This window comes from Zonotrichia leucophrys, chromosome 2 (assembly GCF_028769735.1).
Source record: "Zonotrichia leucophrys gambelii isolate GWCS_2022_RI chromosome 2, RI_Zleu_2.0, whole genome shotgun sequence".
In the NCBI taxonomy this organism is placed as follows: Eukaryota; Metazoa; Chordata; class Aves; order Passeriformes; family Passerellidae; genus Zonotrichia; species Zonotrichia leucophrys.
The window spans coordinates 98,281,032-98,305,914 of NC_088171.1; the positions used below are offsets into that span (position 1 = coordinate 98,281,032).

At 36.5% G+C, this 24,883-nt stretch overlaps 1 long non-coding RNA gene across 1 annotated transcript; it reads left to right on the forward strand.

Moving 5' to 3' along the window:
• The first annotated feature begins 440 nt into the window (after positions 1 to 440).
• Positions 441 to 23,600, forward strand: LOC135443260 (uncharacterized). The gene is made up of 3 exons (XR_010438922.1): positions 441 to 511; positions 22,817 to 22,957; positions 23,183 to 23,600. It is a non-coding gene; the product is annotated as an uncharacterized LOC135443260 (long non-coding RNA).
• The last annotated feature ends 1,283 nt before the right edge of the window (positions 23,601 to 24,883 follow it).

The window sequence follows — 24,883 nt, forward strand, 5'->3', positions numbered from 1 at the left end:
AGTGACACAATTTTCTCCTTTACTAGAATGAAAATCACTACAAAGGCATACAAGTACACCTAAGATATAAGTACAGCTATATAAATACTGAAAGGGTATGATCAAATTACTCTTTCAAGTTGCCTCAAGTTTAAAACTCAAAGGTTTTTTGTGAGAGCTTGTATATGTTTTTTTTTTCAACTACACATAGAATTATTATTTTAAGGCCGGGTCACAGCCAGCATGGGTTCATTAGGGTAAAGTCCTGCTTGTCAAACCTTGTAGGGGGATAGAATATAACAAAATAAAGGTAGTATAGAAAGTAATCTTACCCCTAAGGAGTTGCAGCTGAGCCAATTACTAGACCATTAGGAACAGGCCTGACTTTAACAGGCCACAGCTGTAGCCAATGAGGAGAGTGCTATAAAAGAGTGGGTTGGTTGGTTGAGAGGGAGACTGGAGTCAGTTGGCTGCTGCAAGAAGAAGGAAGTGTCAGTGCTTAGAGGAGCTGCCTATGAGAAATGTCAAGGAGGTATGAAACTTGTGTAATAAGGAGACAACAATATGGGACCTTTGCAATATAATGACAACAGAGCCTGGTTTCCTTTTACAACAGGGTAACTCACCTAGTTGATCTAGGAAAGCCAGCAGATGGATTTTTCTTAGACTTCTGCAAAGCTTTTGATGCTGTCTCTCACAGCTTTCTTCTGGAAAAACTGTCCAGAAGGAACCTGTGAGAGACAGTACGAAAAGCTTTGCTGGATAACTGTGTTAAGTGATGTGTGAGCAACTGACTCATGGGTCAGGCCAGAAGGGTTACAGTGGATGGGGTGACATCAGACCAGTGATCTGTCACTAGCTGGGCTATGCAGGGCTCTTGCCTAGCCCAACTCTCTTTAACAGGTTCATTGCCCACCTGTATGTGAGGCTCAAAGCAATGCTGTGTCTGCTGACAGCACTGGATTGGTGGGAGTTGTTGACTCTTTTGAGGGCAGAGAGGCCCTGCAGACAGAGCGAGACAAGAGAGATGGGCAATCACCAGCTGTACAGAGTTTTACAAGGGCAAGTGCCAGATACTGTACCTAGGCCAAGTCAGCCCTGGTTGTGTGTATAGATTAAGGAATGTAAGGATGGAGATCAGCACTGTGGAAAGGGACCTGGGGGTCCTGGTCAATGGCAAATGGACTGCAGCCAGGAGGGCCAAGCATGTCCTGAGGACCATCAGGCACAGCATCACCAGCTGGGCAAGGGAGGGTTGAGGTTACTTGTTCTGTTCAGTTTGGAGAAGGTGAGACTGGGCAAAGACTTCATTGCAGTCTTCAACATCTGCATGAGGGGAAGAGGAGGGGCAGGCACTGATCTCTTCACTCTTATGACCAATTACAGGACTCAAGAAAACAACATGATGCTGAGTTAGAGGAGGTTTAACTTAGATTTCAGGAAAAGTTTTTTTGCCTGTGGGATGCTTGAGCCCTGGTACAGACTCCCCAGGGAAGTCATCACAGCACCATGCATAACTGAGTTCAACAGGTGTTTGGACGATGTTCTCAGGCTCCTGGTATGACTCTTGGGGTGTCTTGTGGAGTGTCAAGTACTGGAGTCTGGGATCCTGATGCATCTCTTCCAAACCAGCATATTCTATGGCTTTGTTTCTGTTTTAAAATTGCTTGGGTGTTTTAGGACCCTTCTCAAGGTGTGGCTTTCTGTAACAGGCACCTCTTTACACCTCTTTCCTAGTTCATTAATTACTTCTTGTAGTTATGCTATTGGAGGCTATTGCAAATTCCTATTTAATTTTCTTCTTAACCTTTTAGAGTATTTGCTTTCTGGTATTGTTGTTCCTAAAATAGTCTTTCTGTATGCATAGCTTGCATTGTTTTGTTTTCAAAGGAATATTTTTCTTGTCCTAGTTTACCAAGTGAAGCGTATCTTCTTGTGGCAATGATTTGTACTGCTCATTATTTAGCCAATTACAGAATCTTTGTTGTTTTTCAAGTTATTGTCTGTGACCTTATTTCTTCTAGGCCAAGGATAGGTGACTGTTCCATTTAAGTGAACGTGCTTAACTCTAACATGTCAGAGGAATTAAAATCGGTATGGGCTAAATATGAAGGGATATAGCAGCTTTAGAAGATACCACCAGAGACAGAAAGGGGAAGAAGGAGCTGTGCAAAAATAGATAGATAGCACTTGGTATCCTAAAAAAATCACTCAGAAGCAGAACAAATGTAGCTTTAGAGATAATGTAGAGGTCTGTATGTCTTCTCTGAAGAGGTGCTGAGAGGATCATTGTTGGAGCTCATCATGCCCAAATATGTCTAATCCTAATGGAGGAAGGGGCCACACAATCTTATGTCACTTGAAGCTTTGAGGATGAGCACTAATCTCATGCTGTGATGCAGGACCTGGGTCCACTGAATTACAGAATACGCAGATTAGGAAGGGACCTACAAGTTTCATCAAGTCCAACTCCTGGCCCTGCACAGCACCATCTTCGAGAGTCACACCATGTCCCCAAGAGTGTTGTCCAAACAATGTTTGAACTGTGTCAGGCTGGTGCTGGGACCGCTTCTATGGGGAGCCTGCTCCAGTGCCTGACACCCTATGGGTGAAAAACCTTTTCTTGATATCCAACCTAAACCTGCCCTGACACAGCTCCAGGCCATTCCCTCAGGTCCTGTCACTGGCCACCACAGAGAAGAGATGTCTCCCCCTCCTCCTCTTCCCCTCATGAGGAAGCCGTAGATGGCACTGAGGTCTCCGTTCAGCCTTCACTTCTTCAGGTGTAACAGACTAAGTGACCTCAACTACTCCTCATGTGGCTTCCCATCCAGACCCTTCACCATCCTCACGGCTCTCCTTCAGATATTCTCTAATCATTTGATATTTTTCTTGTATCTCAGGGCCAAAAACTGCACACAATATTCAAGGCAAGGCTGCACTAGTGCAGAGTGGGACAATCCCTTCCTTATTGCTGGATTTCTCTCTTACTGACTGAATCCAATTTGGTTAAGTTTTTAAAGTAAAACTGTAGGGGTTTTAATGAAATTTTATAAGTGAAATAATTTTATGAATTAAATGATAAAGGATATTTCAACAATTGGCAGAAAAATGAAGACTCTTCACAGCCTGAAATTTTCCTGAACAAAAAACCATCTAAAGTTTCTCCAGCTCCCAAAGAGGCTATTTTACAGTTCTCTGATTTCTGCTGGGAAGTTTGTGAAGTCTGTGATTTTGGGAACTGTTTGGGTGTTAGATTTTGTAATGAGAAAGGCAAGAAGAACTGACTGATGAGAGACCTCTAGGAGGCACCTTACCTGATACTAACCTTTAGCCTTCAAAAATGTACCCGCAGCAGGAGAGTTGCTTCTGTTCTTTAAATCCACGGACACATATACATAGCTGCAACCAGCAGTCACAGAAACCGCTTATTTTCACTTTTTAATCACAGGCTTCAGAAATACCCTATCACCATATTGTGCTATCACGTCACTCAAATAATAGTTTGTATTCATTCATTTAATATTTGGGTCACTAACTCCAAAATATTTCTGTCTGTGGTCTTTGGGGAAAGCTTTTAAAACTTTCTTAAAAACATTTTTTAATTCCTCTAATAAGTTTATTGGAGTATGGTGTTAATAATGCCACAGTTGTTGGTTCAATATGTGTATGGGCCACTCACTTCAGAGCTGGACTCAATGACCTTTGTTGGCCTCTTCCAACTCAGAATATTCTGTGATTCTCTGTCCAGACAGAAGTTATCATTATTCTTTCTTTATTCACCAGGTATTTTATTAGGATTTTTTTGTTGTTTTTGTGGTGGTTTTTTTTCAGTTTGTTTTTTTGGTTGGTGTGTTTGAGATTTTGCAGGTATGTGTGTTTGTGTGCATGTGTGTATATTCCATTTTTCCTCTTTTCTTCATTTTGAAATACTTTAATGATTCAGAAGATGTATTGGAACACTCTCTGACTAAAATGTTAGTTGTGTTCAATTTTTAATTTCTCTATTTCATTCAATAATTTCAGCCTCTCTGCCTTTGGAGAATCATAAACTCTTGACCTATATTGTATATATACTTCATAGTCTTGTTGAAGTATGTATTGTATATATACTTCATAGTCTTTGAAAAATGTAGTTATTCAAAAGAGGCAAATAAAATTAAATTTTCTACAGTAGATGTAATTAAGAAGACTGTCAGTTTTGACATGTGTAAAATTTCTTACTCAATATGAATGAGGAGAAATAAGAATAGCAAGGAAGAGAGTCTCTGCTGCAGCTGTGTGGGGTGATTGAAAGAAAAATGGCTATAAAATGCATTTGGAAACAGGAGTGACCAAAGTGTCCATTTCCTGAGGTCTCCTCTCCTCTGTGATTCCTTTTTTAACAGTAGATTGCACAGAGTACCTGGAGACAAGAAGCTCTCTGCTTTGTATTAATGTATGTGTGGATTAGTTAAAATGTATAAAATCAAATATGCATTCAACAATTAAATTATTTGAATTTTTTAAAATCTTTTTAGGAGCACTGAATTGAAGAGTTAAAAATTTATGACAAGATCTGTGTAACTCATACCAGAGGGGAATATGTTAAAAAGGGAGAGGTTGTGGGTTCAGAGATTGACTAGAGGAGGGATTCAGTCACAAATATGAACTTATCTTGGCTGAGGACCACTACCCACCCTGTTCAAGATGTCTCTTGAAAATGTTTTGGTTTTTGAAAAATAATTCTGAACACTTGTTAATTAGGAGAGATTTGATAGGAAATCTGTGAAACTCTCTGCCCCAGACCTACCACTGTTAATACTTAAGGTTAGTGTTTTTGGTCAGTAGTCATTTGCATAAATATTTCTTGCCAGAATTTTAATAAATTTTAAAAAGTAATGCTGGACTATGATTTATAGTTTGGTCCCCAAAGAAATAAATAATGTTCTTTCAGTATCTCTAGGGCTTCTAAAGACTTATGCATTCAAGAGAGATTTGATTGCTTGGCAAAGATAATGATAGAAAGGACTTAAAACTTGCAGAAACATGAAGCTGAAGGTATAAAAGAGGAAACCTAGTGCAAAACATACCTGCTGCATTTTCTTCCTAGTTACAGCACCTTCAAAAGTATGAAGTTTCTATGTATGATGTGAAGAGAAATGAACAAAAAAAATCAATAGCTTGTTAAGAAAATTGTTGGGATGACAGCTCACAAAAGGATATTTCTTTGTGAAGGATTTTGTGAATGACAGCTGTTCTTCTCACCAGTAACATGAAATGGAGGTGACTGCTCACAGAATAGTAATAGCAATATGAGGGGCAAAGGAAGAAATGTGACAAAATGTCCAAGTAATATAATACTTGGCAATCAGAAGAAGAAAAGGGTGCTGAATATACTAATTGTTCAGATTTTATATTCTTATGTTACTTTATCAACAAAATGAAGCAAGGTATCAGATTAAATACCAAGTAGAATTCCATTGACTCATTTTCAACTTCAGATAAAAATAAATTTAAAATTATGAAGGGTCATGAGGCTTTTAGAATCAACATTAAATTCACTACTGAACAGAGGCCTGTCTGTATCAAGTTCATTGTAATTCATAGAAGCCCAGATAACGTTTGGTTCAAACAAAACTCTGAAGCTCACTGAGCCAAGCTTTCTACTGAAAGCAGGGTTAAATTCAAACTGAGATCAAATTGCTTATAGTCTTGACCGCCTGAATTTTGAATAACTATCAGTAATGATAGTTGAGGGACTGGGAGATTCCAAACCTATAAACATGAATTTCAACAGCTTGAGATAAAAAGTCAATCTTTTGGCAATTTTTATGTACTTATAGATATTCCTATTTTTTTCTGGATTGAGTAAGGTTGAGTGCTTAGCCCATATTCACCAGTCTGCTATGCCGTAAATCATCTTTAAAAGAGATTAGGTTAACTCCAGCCTGTACTGTGAAATAAAAATCTTGTGCCGTACAACTTGGGCTTGTAATGCTCAGAGTTATGCTGACGAGGGCAACTTTAAGTGTGTCTGTACCTGACACAATATACAAAAGAAATAAAAGCCCGGCAGCATACCAGGTGATTGGAGGCAATGCTCTGACTCAGAAGGAAGTTTCAGAAATAAATTAAAGGAATCCAAGGAGAGCAGAAAGTAGTTTACATTTTAAAAGTGAGGAAGACTTGATGAGGCAGCAAATATACACTAGAGAAAATACATTGCTCAAATATCTCATAGACATAGAGGATAAGGTATTGCTAAGGAATGTTCCATATTCTGATTCCAACACAGGCATCACTTTAATGTTATCAGCAGCTGGTATTGTGTATCGAAAGAAAAAAAAAATTATTATTCTTGTAATTACTATTATTGAAAGCATGACTAAAACTAAAAGGCTCAATAGGTCTATTCTTTTAATGCTGCATGTATTTTGCCCCATTGTTCCCTAGGGCAGTTCTTAACATTTCTTAGGTGAAAATCACTCCTCCCTGTTCTGCAGACTAAAATACCTTTCTTACTTCTCCCGTGCCTAACATTTTTTTTTCTGCTTGAGAGAAATAAAGTCCAAATGCCCTAAAACCAATAAGCAAAAGTTAAATTCAGGGTGCATTTTGATGTAGGTCTTTCCGCATTTGGTAGTTCTCAAGGATTGTCGTTATCCCAGATCATTTTACTCATCTGGTATATACCAGTGGCCTACAAGCATTTACTGTAACAGCTGAGGCCCCCAAAACTTGCATGAGGGACCACTCAGAAGAAGAAGCCAGGGGAAGGTGTATGGCTGCTGGCAGTCACTACCAGCCTGGTCTTAGTTTGAATTCAGATGCAAAGCATTGGTGGTGGATTCAAAAGTTTAGTTTGCACAAATACACTATTTTTTCTAGATAAGAATATTACTTGTCACGACAGCCTTGTCTCAATTTCGTCCACTAAGTGTTTTTTGTTCTGCATTCTCTTCATACATTTTAATTTCAGAATAAATGTTTTGATTTTTAATTGCTAAAATCCTGTCTGGGAAACAGAAGAAATGAACACTGGTTTCTAAAAGCAAGGAGGACAGATTTCTTTTTTCTTTTTTTTTTTGCTTGTATTCTTGAGGTAAAATCATATTTGCTATCAAAACTTCATGGCACACAGCTTCTCAGAAAGCTTCTGTTTTTCCATGTGTGACTTTTCTGGAAGTGAGGATGGCCAGGCTGAGATGATGATCAGAAGCAGCGCTGTCCTTGTTCTGTCTGCATTTGTCCCCAGAGCACTGCCTTGGGCTCCAACAAGACAGAGGTGCCCACTGCCAGGGGCTGGGGCTGCCCCAGTGCCCTCCTGGCTGCCTTCTCCTGGCTGGGGTGCTGGGGTGAGCCCCGCTGCCAGGCTCTGCTCTTTGATGACCCCAGCTGCCACAGAGCCCCAACACCCTCCTGCCAAATAATCAGGAAAGAAACTCCAGGTCATTTTCCACATGTGTTCAGCCTGTGCATGAACTTAATGTAGTACTGTTATAGAAATTAAATAAGCACTGAATAGGAAAGAGAAAATGAGAGGTCCTAAATTATTTTCAATTCTTTTTAATTGTTGACATTTTAAGCAGCAATTTAGATACCTGAGTTCTTCCCTTCCCTGTCTCTGAATGACATTGTGACTTATGCTAGTTTTTATTGTGTTGGCTTCTCTCAGAGTTGTTTTAAAAAAGAAGAGTTTTAACAGGTGAAAAGTTTATGATCCATTTTGGTCAAATGACTTCATGGAGACAGGACAGCATTTGAAAGCTTAGCAGTTTATTTCAAGGAGGGAAAAGGGATAAAAGGAGGCAGCACGTCAGCAGTAGACTGAAATCCACCTCACCCGTTTTGTGTATTTGTGTTATATATAGCCACTGCTGCCACACACACATCATGAACTATACAAAAAAAAAACTTTTGGAACCATTTGGACTGATAAAAAGAGAGAGGTTTTCCTGACATAAAAATGGGGTTGGTTGTTTTTTCTTCACTTTGGCTGGTGCTGCGGTTGCTAAAATAGGACAAACATTTTAAGGTAAATCTTATTAAACAAGATGGAAGAAGACCAGCAGCCCAAAGTGACAATAAAAGGCATGTGGAGTTTTAGATGCCATAATCTATTTATAAGTAAAGTAATTTTTCAGATGAATATTTCTTAAGATGCTGCTTGCAAACACTTGCAAAACTCCCTAGTTGTCAGCTAGATTAGTCCCTCGTACTTTCCTCTCCTTCACTGTGTAAATGCTGACACCTTGCTCTTTTCTTAAATCCACAAGCCATTAATTACTGACAACTTGCCTTCTGCTTCTGAGGTACCTTAGTGACTATAAGATCTATTCCAAGTTCAAAGTTAACCATCTTATGCTATGTCAGGGGTTTGCTGCTGCTGCAGTTGTTTGCAGATAAATAATTGAAGTGTTCCACCTTTCTCATATGAATCAATGTCTCAGTCTTATTCTACCTGTGCAGCTCCACACCACTGACAGACTTCTTGGTGCCAGTGTTTCCAGCATTATAGCCTGCATAGTCGTTTTTTATGCACATAAGCCATTGTGATCGAAAACTTTGATAATCTGCTTGTTTCCTGTCAAGACATACTGCAAAAAAAAAAATCATTCTGTAGCCCTCATGGCCAAAAATCACTAAATGATGATCAGTGATGTATTCAGTGACAATGGGAATGAGTGAGATTGATTTTCCTAAAAGGCAGAATTTTTATGTATTAAGAATAAATAATTAAAAATTCCTCTATCTTAATCCTGTGTTTTAATAATTAAAATATACTTCCACCAAATAACCATATTTATAGAAAATGGTTACATATTGTACTTAGATAAAGGTGCAGCTGGATCTTTATGAGGTCAGAGTTTTCGATAAATATAAAAATTTAGTAATTATCACTGTTGTGCAACAGTAATAGGCTCAGCTGGGGAATGCTGCTGCAGTTGTTTCTTTGGCTACAAATTTCAGGCTTACAGATTCTCTCTAGTTTTCAGCTGGTTTTTTATTCTACATGGCATAAAACAGCTTCAGCATATCAGACTTAAACCTATGCCTGGTCAGTAGATCTGGTTGTCAGTGGCATCTTCCAAGGCAGTGAAAATGGAGTTGTTATGACTGATCAAGAGACAGACATCATTCAGAACTGAATCACTAATATGTCTAAGCAAAAGATGAAACTAAAAACAACAGCACTTGACTCCCTTTCCATCCTCTACCCTCCTCCGTTGTGAATATCCTAGTTGTTGAAATACTCTGGAATTATCTCTTAACCCTTTCATGCTTTCTTCCTACCTTTGTCTCTTTCCTTTTCTCTGTCCCTGTTTTTTGTTGAGTAATCGAAGACTGGCTGTGTTTAAACTAATGGCCAGTATGGAAGAATGCTAACTGTGCAGTGATAGCCAAACTGAACTAATATTCAGGAGGCTCTGACTACCTTGAAATTATCTAGACACACAGGCACCTCTTTGCTAACATTCTAAACTGTCACTTGCTAATTAAATGGGAGACTCTCACATACAGACTTCATTTATAGCTTGTAGAGCTTGAACTACCTGACTTGGTAGAAATTGCAGTTATTTCTTGGTTTTTTTAAGAAAATAGGCATTTAATTGAGGTATTTCTTTTTACTTACTCTCACTTTGTATTCCTGGAACCAATATGGAGCTGTTTTGTCTACTTCCAATGTAAGAATGACAGACAGCCCGTTTTTGGAGTGCATCCTCCATGACCTGATACAATTATTCTTACTATAGAGTTTACATTATTTGTACATCTACGTTTGGAAACAAGGTGTCCCGAAAAGCTGCTTTGAACAGTGTCCCCAAAAGCTGCCCCTTTGCCTTCCGAGCTGGCTGGCAATGCAGATGACAACTGCATTTAAAACTGTGAAAGCCGTTGTAGATGCATTTAATTCCTCATGCTTTTCTGGTTTGAAAACCAACAAGTAAATACTACCTTATGAATCTGTGCCTTTGATACAGTTTTAATTTTTTTGGAAATTACATTGATAGAGAAATCATGTAACTGCCAAGTCAACCTAACCACTCCACTGGACCTTTACTTAATTCCACAGAATTTTTAGGCATTCAAGATCTGTGAAGCACAAAAAGCCAGAGCAAATTGTATACTCTTGACAGAAGGTATTTGTTCAATTTCTGTTAAAGGAATATTTTTTGCAATTTGTTCATTGTCTGGCTGTGCTTCAGCTTCTGGCAATCTTTCTTCTAAACCTCTGTGTCTGTGAAGTATTATCTGTGAAACAAATTTTAGGGTCCGCATACTGATTAGTTATTTGGGTTTCTTGGTGAGGGGTGTTTATTTTGTCTTGTTTTGTTTTTAGCTCATGCAGGAAGAAAATATGTGATGAAATAAAAAATAAAAAAATGAAACAAAAACAGAGAAGGTAGGATGTGATGTCATAACTTAGTAGAAAAATTGTAGCAAAACTTAATGCAGGCCCGGTAGAAAAGAAAGATGATTTTATTAAAAATGAAACAAAGTGGAAATAAATAAATAAATAGACCCAACTGCATTGGCCACATTGACACCCATGCTCATATACTTACAGGCAGCAAGACTTTTGTAGTTTAGCATTCTCTTCAGTGTGCAGTGACCAAGGTTCATGTACAATAGTAGTTGGCCCCAGGATGATGCAGGTTCCAAAGAACATCAGCTCATCACCTCCTCAGTTTTTCTTAGGTGAGTGACTTACTTTTCCATTTTTTATGTGTCTGTTGGACTCTTCAGAGATTAATCTCCCCATCTTGTTCAACCTTTGCAGTCCTTCAGAATTTACTCAGTTTTTTGTCTATTGAATTGGATGTTTTGAAAATCAATGCTACATGCTGTCAGCACATGCTATTCTTATAGGCTTAGTGTTCTGCTTTTTCTTCCATTGCTTCTATAGCAGAAAATTCCTGTTAATTCTCCATTCACACCAGTCTTAATGATTTTACTGCAGTTCCATAGAAATGAAAGTTGCAGAACCAATTTCCTCTCAACTAATAGCGTCAACTAATAGATTAAAATCATGTCTCAAAGTGAAATAGCCTGGTTTTTTGCACAGTTTGTAAGCAAACTGTGCCAACAAGTAAGCCATATTGCCTGGTCAGATGTGGCAGCTGAGGAATATGCATGAACTCATAATGGTCCTTGGTTCTCTGACAAGTAAACTTCTCATGACCAAAAAATATCAAGTCTCTAAAGTGAAGCATGTTGATACAGCAATGGGTAGTTGGTTTTGAGGAAAGCAAAGTATGAGTGGGATAAAAGGCAGGAAGAACATATATGCCTGGAGATGTGAAAGCACTTTCCATTCTCATCTTTCAGCTGGGTAGTACAGACTAGGACATATCATCTGCCTTGTGTCCTGGAAATACAATTCCCAGCTCAAGCCTAAGAAATTTTTTGAGAATCTTTCAGCATATCCTCTACTTGCTAAATTTCTTCTAAATCAATTTTTCACATTTGATTACAGGGCCTTTAGTCTGAACTATAGCCATTCTTAACAGATTTGTGGAACATGATCTTATCTATGTCTTAACAGACCTCTCCAGATTTTCAAGGTTTCCTTGAATGACATCATCTTCTTATGTAAAATACCGATGCAGTATTAGAAAGTAATCACATAAATATATTTTTGTCATTTATCAAAATTACAGCAGAACCTGGATGTTTTGTATTTGCTGCAGTTTCATCCAAACTGCAGTTATTACCTCGTATGTATAAGACTGTGTGAGGGAGAAGAAGAACATAAATGATGGATGATTGCTCTCCATTACACTGCTGAAAAGCCACCAGTTACATCTTTCTTTGCTGTAGACCTCTACTTTCAATCTTTGAATAAAAAATCTGAGGATGAATGAGAAACACACAGTTGATCACATCTTGTAAAACATTTTGTGGGGGGTCATATGCAATAACAAGCATACAAACGCTGTTGAAATTGCAAACTTGCAGTCCTTCATCGTAAATGTTCCTTTGAGCATGTGACAAATTGATTAGGGTGCAGCAAGATGTGCTCAAAGACCATGAAAGATTACCAGATCTTTTAATTAGATGTTGTATAATCATTCTTGGCATTGCTAGATATTTTAGTCCCCTAGCACTCTGAACAAAGTACTGAGAGGTATGCTATAGCGCCCCAAAATCATACGGAAAGAGTTTCGTTTTCTAAATATGTGTATAGGTTTTATGTAGGACTTCTGCAGAGATGAGCAAGTAGCATTTTATACAGGTATGCTACAAAAATGTAATTTTAAATGGATTTGAATGCATTGGAAAATTTTATGCATTTGAATATTTTAACACCTGTCTGAATTCTTAATTAAAAAATGCTTAATGCTATTGAAAACAGTTGGGGGAAAAAAGTGAGTACTCATGAAAATGCATGTGTTCCTTCTTATTCAGTATTTTCTCACTTAAACATTGATTATAAGGAAAGAGTCCTCTTTGCCTTTCTTGGTCTGATTCCACACTGCCTTAGGTAATCACTATCTTGTGTGCAAAGAAGTGTGGGTATGATCATAATAGTAGCATTGTACATGCAAACTGAAAAGCTATAAGAAATTACAGAAGCTTCAGTAATTCAGGCAGTAAAAAAATTTGGATTCCCTGTCTGTGTTGGATTGTGCACTGCTGGCTATTATCCGGTTTTGCAAAGGTAAAAGATGTACAGAAGATTTATAGACAGCTGTTCTGTCAGGCAGTGAAACCTTTAAAACTGTACTTCCTCTTGCTCCTCTTGGTTTCCTACCACCATGTTTTTGTTCTTGTTTTTGCTAACATACAGAACCACAGATCACCCTACAGAAAGCCTACACAGAGTTTGTCAGAAGACTGAACTTATTTTCCTGGCAAACTTATGCTAGCAATAATTAAAAAAGCCTATGTCAAGGAAAAGAATAACCTGAAATAGCTAACTGCTGCTGTTAGAAAAGCTATGGTTCTGAATGTCTCTCTGCTCTACTCATCCCTTGAAAGTTACACCTGCTTTGGGGAATTACTGTTCAGAAAGGCACATTGTGTTACCTCGGAAACAGCTGCGACTGCATGTGTATATTTAGATAGAAGGTATTTCACTTCCTTCACATTTCTGTCTGATATGCCATTTACTTTGTATTTAAGCTGTTAATGCAGTCAGTCCTTTGCTATCACATCTGCTTTCTTTTAGTCTTAAATCTACCCTGCTGTAAAAGATGGCCTTGTAAATATATACCTCTGCTGACACTTCTGCTTTTCTGTTATTTCCAAAATTTCTAAAGAAGAAAGAGTAAAAGAATGTTATTAACATTTTTAGGACCAGAAAGATAAAACCTATGCACCATCTTTAGAGGATTCAATATTTCATTAAGACAGGTCATCTAATAAAATCACACAAGGTGACTTCATTTCCTTTCATTTCACTTCACAATTGAGAACAAGGATACTTGTCTGTAAGACAGATTCTTGGCAGGAATGAAGTATAGCTAGGTACAGAGGAGACTGGAATTATGGAATCTTATTTTTGTTACTGGAATTGAATTGTTGCGTGGCCTTGGGTAAGTCATTTAAATTGTCTGTTCCCTGATTCTTAGCTTCCCGTGTCAATAGGGTTTTAATAGCTGGCTAAATGCTACTGAGCTTCAAAAATACTTTGAATTCTTAACACACAGCACATAATATATATCTGAAATATTTTCACTTGAATAATTGTTTTTATTCTACAATGACCTTTCCCTAATTAGGGGAAACAGATGCATTACTGATTTAAATGCAGCGTGATGTGGCTATGAGTGAATCTAATATTTTAAGTCATTCTGCTTTCTGTATATGAATTGTATTTACTTCAAAAATATGTATTTCATAAAGCTGATTTGTAAAAATTAATGCTTTAAAACAGATAAAAAAAGAACTGAGAAAATAGATCCAGCAATTTCCTGCTACTGTCTTGTCATGATAGAGAAGAAAAAGTAGTGGAGAATGAAAATAGTAATAAAAATTAATATTATCATACAAGTCTGTTTCCAGACTAGTCTGTATTTATTTTGCATATAAATATAGTAAAACTGTTGATTGAAATTGTTTATTCTTTCAGTATTAAAATGTACGATTTTCTCCTTCCTTAATCTCAATTTACCCTTTTATTTTAATCTAACAAAACCTCCTTTTCTTTTTTCTTAGTTCGATTCCTGTAAAGAGAAATACTGCAGGTCTTCTGGATTTCTTGCTCTTTTCTGTTCAGTCTATATAAATAGAGCAGCATCAGTCCTGAAAACTTAGTGATGAATATTCCTGCGTGCAAATATCATGAGGCTATCGCTGCCAGCCTGAGCTGTTTGTTCCCAATTAACTCCTGGGAAAGCGATCTTGAGTGACATACAGCAGAGGAACGATAACAGGCAGCTTTAGATATTCAGCCAGAAATGAGAGAAACTGGAAAAGGTGAGATAAATTTCAGTTAAGAGGGAAAAAAAAAAGAAAATTTAGATCAGCTTAACTAAAACTAGTGATTTTAGAGATATGTACATTTGCAGTGTTTAAGGCATTCTAACTTCTAGAATTTTGCTCCTTGCAATGTCAAAATTGTAAATTACAGAATGTTTCTTTAAGACCCCAACAAACAAGGGTTACACAAAATGGGGTATTACTTCTGTAATCATATAGGGAAAAAAGTCAATAGCATAGCTTAAATGCATAAATAAATGCAAATAAGTAAGGAAAGAGATATTGAAAGGGGGAAAAAAGTTCTATAGCAATAGAGGTCAGTGCTCGCCAGTTGTAGATTGAATGGCATCTTCTTGGACAGGCACTGGAAGACCTAAACTTAAAAATCATAATAGTGTTTTCTTTCAACCAACTGAAGATTTCAGTATTTCAACATCAGATCAAAAGCTACAAAAATGCACGGAAATATAGGTGAGAATATCAAGGACTTTGACACTGTCCTAGATTACAGGAAGAATATGAGCATTTGTCAGATAAAACTATCTAGGTAAGGAGACTGAAAACAAATTGAAACAAATTTCCAGTGTTTTCTGGCAGTCAGTCTTTGATTACTTCCTGATTATTCCTCTAATGATATATGATGATCACTTCAGTATCTAAGTATGAAATACCACGTAGACACTTGAAAAATTATCAGTATTGCTAGAGCTACTTTTGAACCTGTACTGTAGTCAGTGATCAGTCTCCAAGTGTTTTTTGGGAAGAAGAATGAAAGATGGAACACCAAAACAAAAGCAAATTTATTTGTCTAGGATGCAGTCATGGTGACATACAAATTGTGTGTAGTACTAAAAAGCAGGGTTGGCATTTTTGATCAATGAAGCCCTTGTGTTTATTTCAACAATCTTTGAAAATTTAAATGAGTTGAGTACATATAATCTTTCATCATGAGAATTAGGATTTTTATGTAATCCTTTTTTCTCTAATCTTTTCAATTTCAGTGTTAGAGTCAAAATCATTAGAAATACTATCCCAAGACCCTACCTAGAAATGCTTTTCTGATTGTGATGACATTATTCATGACCACCTCATATCCCTCTGGTCATGGACAGGCATTGTCTTCTAAGGCAGATCATTTTTGTCTTCTTACATCTTCACACTTATAAAGAAGGTAGTTTTTACTCCACCTGGTTTGCTATGTCTTCTAACATGAATTTGTAGGTATATTTCTATTTTCAGAGTCATCCTTACCATCTTTTTCCGTATCAAATTCAGGTAAATGTTATGCTTATTAGCTGAGTCATATTGTTTACAATATTTTGAGTAAGATCATGACAATATGTTCCAAAATGGGAGTACTATTTTCCTGTCTGTAATGAGAATTCCTTGTTTGATGCACTCTGGGATATTATTATTTTCTCAACCATGTCACAGCCATCCTGTTACTCACCAGTGTATTCAAGTTTTCCTTTCCTTTCTTGCATACAATTACATTTATAGGCTCGAAAAAAAGTTCTTATTAATCTTAAAGCATTTATCTTTAGAATTCGTATTCTTTAATTTAATATGTTTCAATTGCTTTAGCTCCCAAGTTCATCCAACTCTTCCATTTACTGATTAGGTCTGGGTAAAACTTTTTGCTTTCTAACACTTCCACATTTCAGGGTGTCCACTTAGTTCCTGCATGAAAGTCTCCAATGAAAATATTAAACATATCTACCACAGGAAGAATGACTGAGGGAAATCATTGTTTAATTTCTTCCCAGTCTGATCTGTTCAACGCAACTTTTGTCTCATTCCTCTTGCCTGGCTATTCATAATTTCTAATGAATATAAGTCCACTCGTCTATAGGGAACTGCATGAAGTGCTTTGTAGCTCTAGACAGATTGGGATGACTTGACGGTGATGATCTAATAGATCAGCTGACAGAAAATATACATATACGTGTATTTCCAAAGAATATATATGGAGTGTATCTACTGCGCTAGATAATTTTATAATTTACTCAAGGATCCACAGAGTTACATGGATTTGGCAATTTTTTTTCTCAGAAATAAGTTCTTGGCCATTATGCAGCACCAAGGCCTGCTATGTGCATATTTCTGATGTGTTTACAGTGCTGTGTTTCCTTCTCATCATTCAGAAAACATTTCCATCATTCATTTACAGTACTGGACTCTCAATTTCAAATGATGTTTCTTTAAAGGACTACATTCCTCAAGACAGAAACTAAGGGACTACTCTAATTTTTTTATAATTTGAAATCTAAGTTTTTATTCCCTTTCAGATATTTTTACTTTTGCCACAAAATTATTTTTTGTTGTCGTTTCTTTGGTGTGGTTACTATTTTTTTTCCTGTATAGAAGTTACATTGAAAAAAAGTCTGAGGCAAAATTATTCCTTTGGCAATTGGAATAGATTAACCTCTATCTTTTCTCCTTTCTGAGTGTCCATTAGTATCACTTTTCTTCTGTTTCCTTTTCCTGCTGACCCTTTTCTATTTTTATCTTTGTCACTGACAGATGTAATTTTCTTTAAAAGATTCAACTGTATTTTGGCTATTTTCTTTTTTGTCTTTACTTCCTTACAATTTTGTCATGGACAATTTATTGGAGAGTCTTTTTCCATAGTTTGTCATTGTTTTCCTAAAAAATGTTTGGACATATGCTATGTTGTTTTGCGTGGGTTTTCTTTTTATTCAGTAAGGCTTGTACTTCTTCCAAATCAGTGCCCTCCTGCTTTGAATGAAAAATTATACTCAAATTTGCCCTTTTTACAGAAAATAAATCTTTGCTCATTCCATTCCAATACTTGTGTTCAGCATTCAAGCCAATCAACATCATCAATTAGAAATAAAAAGTCAGAGGCTACTTTTTTCTTACATTTCAATATATCAGATTACTTTCTGTGGCTAACTCTGTTATAAATATGCTTTCTGATCTAAAAGTGTTTATTCCTCTACTTCATTTCAGCACTTGGTAGCCATATCTGCCCTCTCCATGTGCAAAAATATTTTGTCCCTAAAGTTATGGTATCTATTTTTAAATATGTGCCTAGAAAATTAAGATGCTTCACACATGTTTTACTTGTTACTTCCAGAATTTTACTGAGCTTATTGCATAGTGAGCTTGTGCAATTTCTTACAGATGAAAGGGAAAAAAAAGAAAGCGAGGAAAAAGGGAGACTCTGGAACTTTATCAAAACCGGGATTTAAAGTCTATCTAAACACGTATCTCATTTAATAATTACTTTTGACATGATTTGAACATAATTGATAGATGTTTTGAAAGTTGAGCATGATAGCATACTAAATATCGGAAAGGTTTTATGACTGACCTTAACTTGAATTTTCTTTGCTTAGTCAACAATCTTCTTTTGCTTCCAATGCTATAAGAAAAATGCTGAATTAACAGTTCATTAACATCTAAAGCTTTCTTATTCTTGCTTTTTGATGGCTAATACAGCTGGTGTGACTTTAAAAAATGTCCTGAAGGAAACTTTTGGTAATCAGATAACCAGAGAGAGGGGATTTTACTCGGTGTGTTGTTGTAGTTCTTTTTGTCTTGATTGAGGTTGCTGAAAAAGTTGTTAAATTAATTGTCAGCAGTTATGTGAGGACTTAGACTCTATGACCTAGTTTCAAATAACAAAAGTTATTTGATAAAGGCTCCCTGATTGTCACCTGAGTGTAATGTAATGTCTTTCAAATATTGTTGACTAGCAACTCCTTCCTACTCAGCACAGGTAGTTGAGTTCCTACAGGTATGAGATTCTCCTTCCCAACTCACTATTAACTTCCTGTGGCACAGAGTCCACTGTCTCACTCTATCCTTCTGCTATATGGTGTCACAGCTTCTAGAAAAGCTTTTCTTTTAGAACTCATAGAATATGAAAATATTATATTCCTAGAATGCACATGCAGTGGAAGAAAACATAGGGCAGTAAGTATTGCTTTTATGTCTTTTGCCTGCCTGTTATAAAAGGAGGAAAATTCTGACCACACGTAAATAGTGGTAGAGAAATTTGTTGAAGGTGGATCTAGAAGGCAGCACTACCAGTATTACTATTTACAAAACCTGTCCCTGAAATCTGATTTTGCAACTCAAATAGAGGGAGTGCCACAGATATCTTATCCTTTTAGAGACTGAGAAGTTGTATAACAAAAAAGATTTATTAAAGGAGAAAAGAAGTGAAGGGGAATTAGGAGATGAGAAAAAAACAGAAAAAAGTTGAAGGAGCATGGTTTTAACAGAAGTCTGTAAAATTGTGTGAAAAGTTATTTATTTTCAAGATCCCAACACGGTTAACCTCCGTAAAACTGGTGTATTACTGCTGCTAATTGACCTTTAAATTGTATGCTAATACTGTATTTTATGTACATTTTAGAAATAGGAGAAGGTTAAATTTATTTTCTTGGAGACTATAATTTATATATTTATTCTTCCATGTTCAATTACATTTTCTGAAGTGCTCTAAGTTTAATAATTCATACTTAACAGCTCTCTGTTGAATACAGTCAGTTGTAAACAAGATGTGCTGTTTCTAAGCTGGTTAAAGTTGCATCCTTTTAACCTACCATCATGTCATCTTGTACACGCTCAGTCTTCTACTTGTTAGCTGAAAACAACACTTCTCTATGTCCTTGGACAATATGTATAAAACCCGTAACATTTGCTGTTTTTCTTGTAAGCAAAAGTCAGTAGGATCTCACTTAGAATCAGCTTGGGGATATTAATGGAATTTATTGCCTACAAAATCAGAGCAGGATAATGACAAGTAAAACAAATCCTAAAAACACCTTTGCCCACCTGTCCCTCCTTCGTAGCTCTACTTCCTCTGACCCAGTGGTGCAAGGAAACAGATAATGCAGGTTATGGTCAGTTCATCCCACATTGGTTCTGCCACTGCTTGGGGAGAGGAATCTTTCTCCAAAAGCTTCTTCAGTGTAAATCCTTCTCACAAGCTACAGTTCATCATGAACTGATCAAGAGTGGGTCCTTTCCACAGGGTGCAGTCCTTCAGGCACACCCTGCTCCAGCATGTATTCCTCACAGGTCACAAGTCCTTCCAGTAAATCTCCTTTCCATGGACTGCAGGGAGGCACCTGCTTCAACATGGTCTTCACCAAAGGCTGCAGGGCAATCTCAGCTTCAGCCCCTGGAACAGCTCCTTTTCTCCAATGATCTTAGGTGTCCACACCGTTATTCCTCTCACATTTCTTCACCCCAGTCCTCTCTGGCCACAACTCTATCTGCACAATAACTTTTTTCCCCCTCTAAATACATTATTGCAGAGGAGACATCACCATTTCTGATTGGCTTGACCTTAACCAATGGCACATCCATCTTGGAGCCAGCTGGCTTTGCCTTTGGACTTAGAGGAAGATTCTGTCAGCTTCTCACAAAAGCAACCTCTGTAGGTCTCCTGCTACTAAAACCTGGCCAAGCAAACCAAATACATAGACAAAGAAGGTATAGATAATTAGAAAATTTAAAATACTTCCCTTTTAAATACTGAAGATTGCCAAGAATAATTAAGGAGAATTTTAAAAGAATTTAGCTCAAATATTTTTAGTGTGGGTTGTGCTGATAAAGGTTAATACAGTGCTTTGGTTATTTGTAGATAACACACTGGTAAGATCACTTTCAACACAATAAGAAAACTTCCTAAGATGAAGCTCATATAGAACCCTTTTTCTCCTATAACTAGAATTCCTAATTTGTCGCATACCACTATCTAAAGAATGTTGTCCTCAGATGTCTCTGGGGAATTTGGAAGATGAGAGTTCAGTTCTGATCATGGCCCTTAAGAGGTATTTAGCTGCCCCACTGTTATTTGTCATGTGACTAAATACCTCTAAAATTCTGAGGCAGAATACACTGAAAACCATATTGTTCTCTAGGTCAGTTCACTGCTGCTCCAGTAGCAAATATAGCACCAAATAATTGCCACTATATCGGACAAAATCTGAGCTACCAGAAGGCAAATAAAACAACTACAGTAGTTACAAAAAATCCTCTTTAAGAACTTTGAACTCATGTCTTATGCTTCTCTGGGTATTGTTTCGGGTTTTTTTTCCTCTTAAGCATGTTGAAAGTAGATCACATGTTCTGTGAGATGCCATTTAGTTCAGAAAATAATTTTGCTGTCAGAATATTGTCATCCTTTTTAATTAACTCAGAAAAAAACATAAGCAGTCCAGATTTATTGGCCTGAATCTTGATGAATTATTTCACGCATTAATTTTGGACAGCATGGTCACCTTTAAATTTAACAACGTGTTAATTTCTTCTGTATCAATTGGTTTATATAATTTCCATTCACTAAAATGTTACAGAAATAAAGTGATAGACCAAAATGTATTTTTCTGCTGAAATTGATAAGACCTTTCCTGAACTGCCTCTACTTTGGTTTTCTAACAGAGCATGATTTTGCTTTTCTAACCTGGTGATTCTTTAGCCACATGGCAGGTTAATCTTAGAGGTATCATTTGGTGAGGTAGTCTGTTCAAGGCCATTAGCTTTTCTCGCATATTGCTTTGCCAAAAAAACTTGATAGTGAGGGAGGCTTTAATTTGTTTAATTTCTGATTTTCAGAGAGAGGACTGATTTTCAAATTTACAAAGCCATTAGGTTTCCTTATGATTAAATGGCAAGCAAGATGAATTAATCATTCCTCCTCAGATGGAGCTTCTATTTCAATGAAGTTTTTATTTTTTAGTCTCATATTAGCTAAACCATAAGGTTTTAAATATAGAAGTTTTACTTTAGGATTGGGTATTAACAAGCTTCAGCTGTTGATATAAGTTAGCTGAGGAGAAAATACATTCTCAAATGCTTTCTTGTTACTTGCAAATATGTCTTCTTTCATATTAAAACATCAATCAAGTATTTGCGTTTACTTCCTTGAATACTCAACAAAAGGCTATGTAGCTTCCTTTTACTTCAGTACAAAGTATGCTACCCTTCCAAAATATTTGTATGCCACTGTTTCATTGTGGATTTGAGAGAATGCTTTCTTCAATGACAGAATGACTAAGCAAACTAACTTAATGTTTCTTTATTTTATACTCTATGAATCATAAAATTTATTAAATTGAAGTATTGGAAGACATTTTATGAGAGTTTTTTTTGCTGTTTTTTTTTCCTACAACATTCCATCCCACTGGTATGACTATCACATTGCTTTTTTTGGTGTTTGTAATGTTTCATAGATGATCTAATGATGTGAAAAATAATGTTTTACCAATTACTACTGGAATACAATTTTCTTTCAGGTAATAATATTTCCATCCTGTGAAACACTGTTTTCCAACAGTCTGCAGTGCTTGGCCTGGCCTCATCTTCTTATTCAAGCATTTTAAAAAAAGAGTTATTAAGGGGAGAGATTAAACACATAAGTGACAAGCTTAATAAAAAATTTTCAATTGGTCGAGATATTAAGTTTTCCTATTCTAGGTGTGAAGAACGCATGAATAAAGCTCTCACAGGACATACAACCTGTTGATGCAGCTATTGATTCTGTCTGGATATTTGTTCATGTTTCTTTCCATTCCATTTCTAGTAATTTGTGACTTGATTTATCTTTCAGTGGAAGTTAGTATGTGATAACAAAATAAAACAACATGAAAAACATTATATTTAGTAGCAGCTGATAATGAAAAATAGGTTAATAGGTAATGTATGACTTTTAGATAGCTTTACAGCATAGATGAGCAGAATACTCATTCAGTGGCAGTGTGTCAGAATGGTTTTCAGCTGCTTCTTTTCCAAACTGCTGCCATAAAACAAAGCAAGAGCTGAGAATCCTCTGTTTTATCCAGAAGCTCAGTCCTAAGATCACAATCCTTGCAAATATGTTTATTTATAAGAAACTCTGGGAAAAAAATATTAAAAGGTAAGGTTTTTCATTCCACTGATCTGTACAGATGCTTGGAGAAGCCCCTGCATATCATTACCACCAGTGATAGGAGAGAAACTGCTTTTTAGTAACCGATGTTTTGATTTATCATGATTATTCCTTCTTTGAGAATATTTAGGGTAAAATATTAGGCTTGGTGACGCTCATGCCCATTGTACAGTAAATGTCAACTGCCTTATCTTCAAGGGAGTACTTGTACTTTGAGAGTAAAAAATATTTATATTAATTCCAAAATTATCTAATGTCAGGCTTGTTTATTTTTTCCACCCACTTTTTGTATTTTACATTTCTACCAAATTTTGGAGATTTTGCCAAAAAAGAAATGAAATGTCAGTGTTTTCTTTTTTTTTTCCTTCTTTTTTTTTCCCTGTTCCTGCCCTTTTCTGCTGTGTGGTTTATGTTCAGCTGTGAATGATTCTGAAATTTTTCAAGCATATAAAGCCATTATAAACAGTGACCAAAAGAAAGGTCATTCTTTGTAATTTCTGCTCATTTCTATTCATACAGCTGCAAGAAAAGAAGTTGGAGGCCTGCTGAGAAGTATAAAACTGGATCAAAGGGCACACCTTCAGGCATTGTGAGTCTAATGAGTAAAGCAAGCAGTCACCACCATTTTGGGGTGTTTCAGCTCCAGCAGGATCTTAGCAGGTGCTTGTTAATCAAATTAATTCTGAGGTAACATCTTTTTGGGTGAAAAATATTGGGGAGCTGTCATGCTGTTTAAGCGCTTTAATAGTGGGGTATCTCTGTAAAGATGAGGCCCCAAGGTAAGGACTGCACCCTCTGCCTCTTCCTCTCCTGTGCCTTCCTCCACCCTTTCCACCAAGTCAGTGTTCTGCATGAGTGCAGTAACAGATGTGATCAATACTTCAGGTGACACAAAATCCAAGTGTGCTTGTGAGAGAGAAGAACAAAGGCCTGAAGGTTAAATCTGTTCAGTCCTGTGCCTAATACAGCTTTTCACTGCAGTGCCTAGGTAGGAACTAGAGCTAAGGTGTCCTGCCAAAGACATCTTTTGCTTGTTTGTTTTGCTTTGGTGAATATGAAGTGCAATTAAGAAAATCAGTTTTTTATGCAGGAATGTGAGATGTGGCACGTATCTGCTATTGAGTTGCCTCCAAATGAACCTTTTTCCATTTAAGAGATGCTTAATCCCACTCATGATTAAGATCTTTGCCATAGATTTCAGAATCTGTTTGTATCAAGACATGTTAAAATCCAATTTGTATTTAGTAATGAAGGAAATACCAAGAATTACAAACAAGCCGTTGTAAACCCCTTTCTGCATCCATTTTCTGATGCTTCTTGACTTCAAGAAAAAAAATCACAAAAAGAAAATGAATTCAGGAAAAAGAGATAATGAAAAAAAACCTCCCAGACTCTTTTTCACTCTACCACTATTAGGAAATACGTATTTTTTTTTTATGGCTGCAAGAAAAGTGACTAAACCAGATAACCGTGTACAGTGATACTACACACATGATAAGACAATTGCAACTGTTAAGCTAACCAACACTATGTGAGTAAATATGGGCTTAATTTACTACTTTCTTGAATAATTTTCTACTGACTTGTTCTCTTAACATGTGCTTGTAAATCAAAGTCAAAATTATTATGTTAAAATTATGTTATCAAAATTGGATAAGCCCATTTTTCTTTCACTTTAAGACATGGATATAATGTATTAAAAGGTTATTTTAGACTATTTTGAAATATAATATTTGTTTTCCTCTTTTTTATTCATGGCTTCCCATATCAAATGAATATGCCAGTTATTTGACAGTGTGAACAAATATAGTGTGAACAAATGCTACTTAGGCAGGTGAACTGAAGCAGCAGGAGCAGTATGAAGCCTTGCTGACTAGATGACTCAAGAGTCTATTCCAGCTCTCACTGTAAGGCAATGGGTTCCTGTTCTTATTTTTAATGTTCATAATAGAAATTTTTGTTTCATTAACTGCACGTGGAAGCAATCAGACACCCCCTTCAATTATTTCTATTGAAGAATTTCCTTGTTTGGAACAAGTTTGCAACCTCAAAAGTGAACTGTCATATTGACTGAAAGCATTTGACTTTTTCACTTTATGGCACCCACTTAGTGCAATTACTTGAACTGAGTCTAGCTCAATCAGTAACATTCCCTGAGAATTAGGAATCTAAGGACAGTATTATTCAGTTCAGGAATCCCTTTTTATCACATTTTCCACTGAGTCCTTTATTTATTTCCTTTCTCCCTTGAGTTAATGTGTACCCAGATTTCTCACTTTCTATGGGAAATTTCTAATTATCTCATTAAATGTTTCATGAGGTAACACAGAGAAAGATACTTTGTGGTGTGCTGGTTTTATTTGTAGATTATGGCTGCATGTACGTTTCAAGGCTGCTCAGCTTAGCATTGGGAAATTAAATAAACCACTGTAGATGTGAGAAAGTCGGGGAAAAAAATGTGTGATCCACAAAGTGGGATGCTTACCAGAGTATGAAGGACACTTTATTGCTTTTATCTAATAATATTTTTCACCATTACCTAATGCATACATCAGGGTCAGAAGCTGTAAAAATTATCTGCATAAT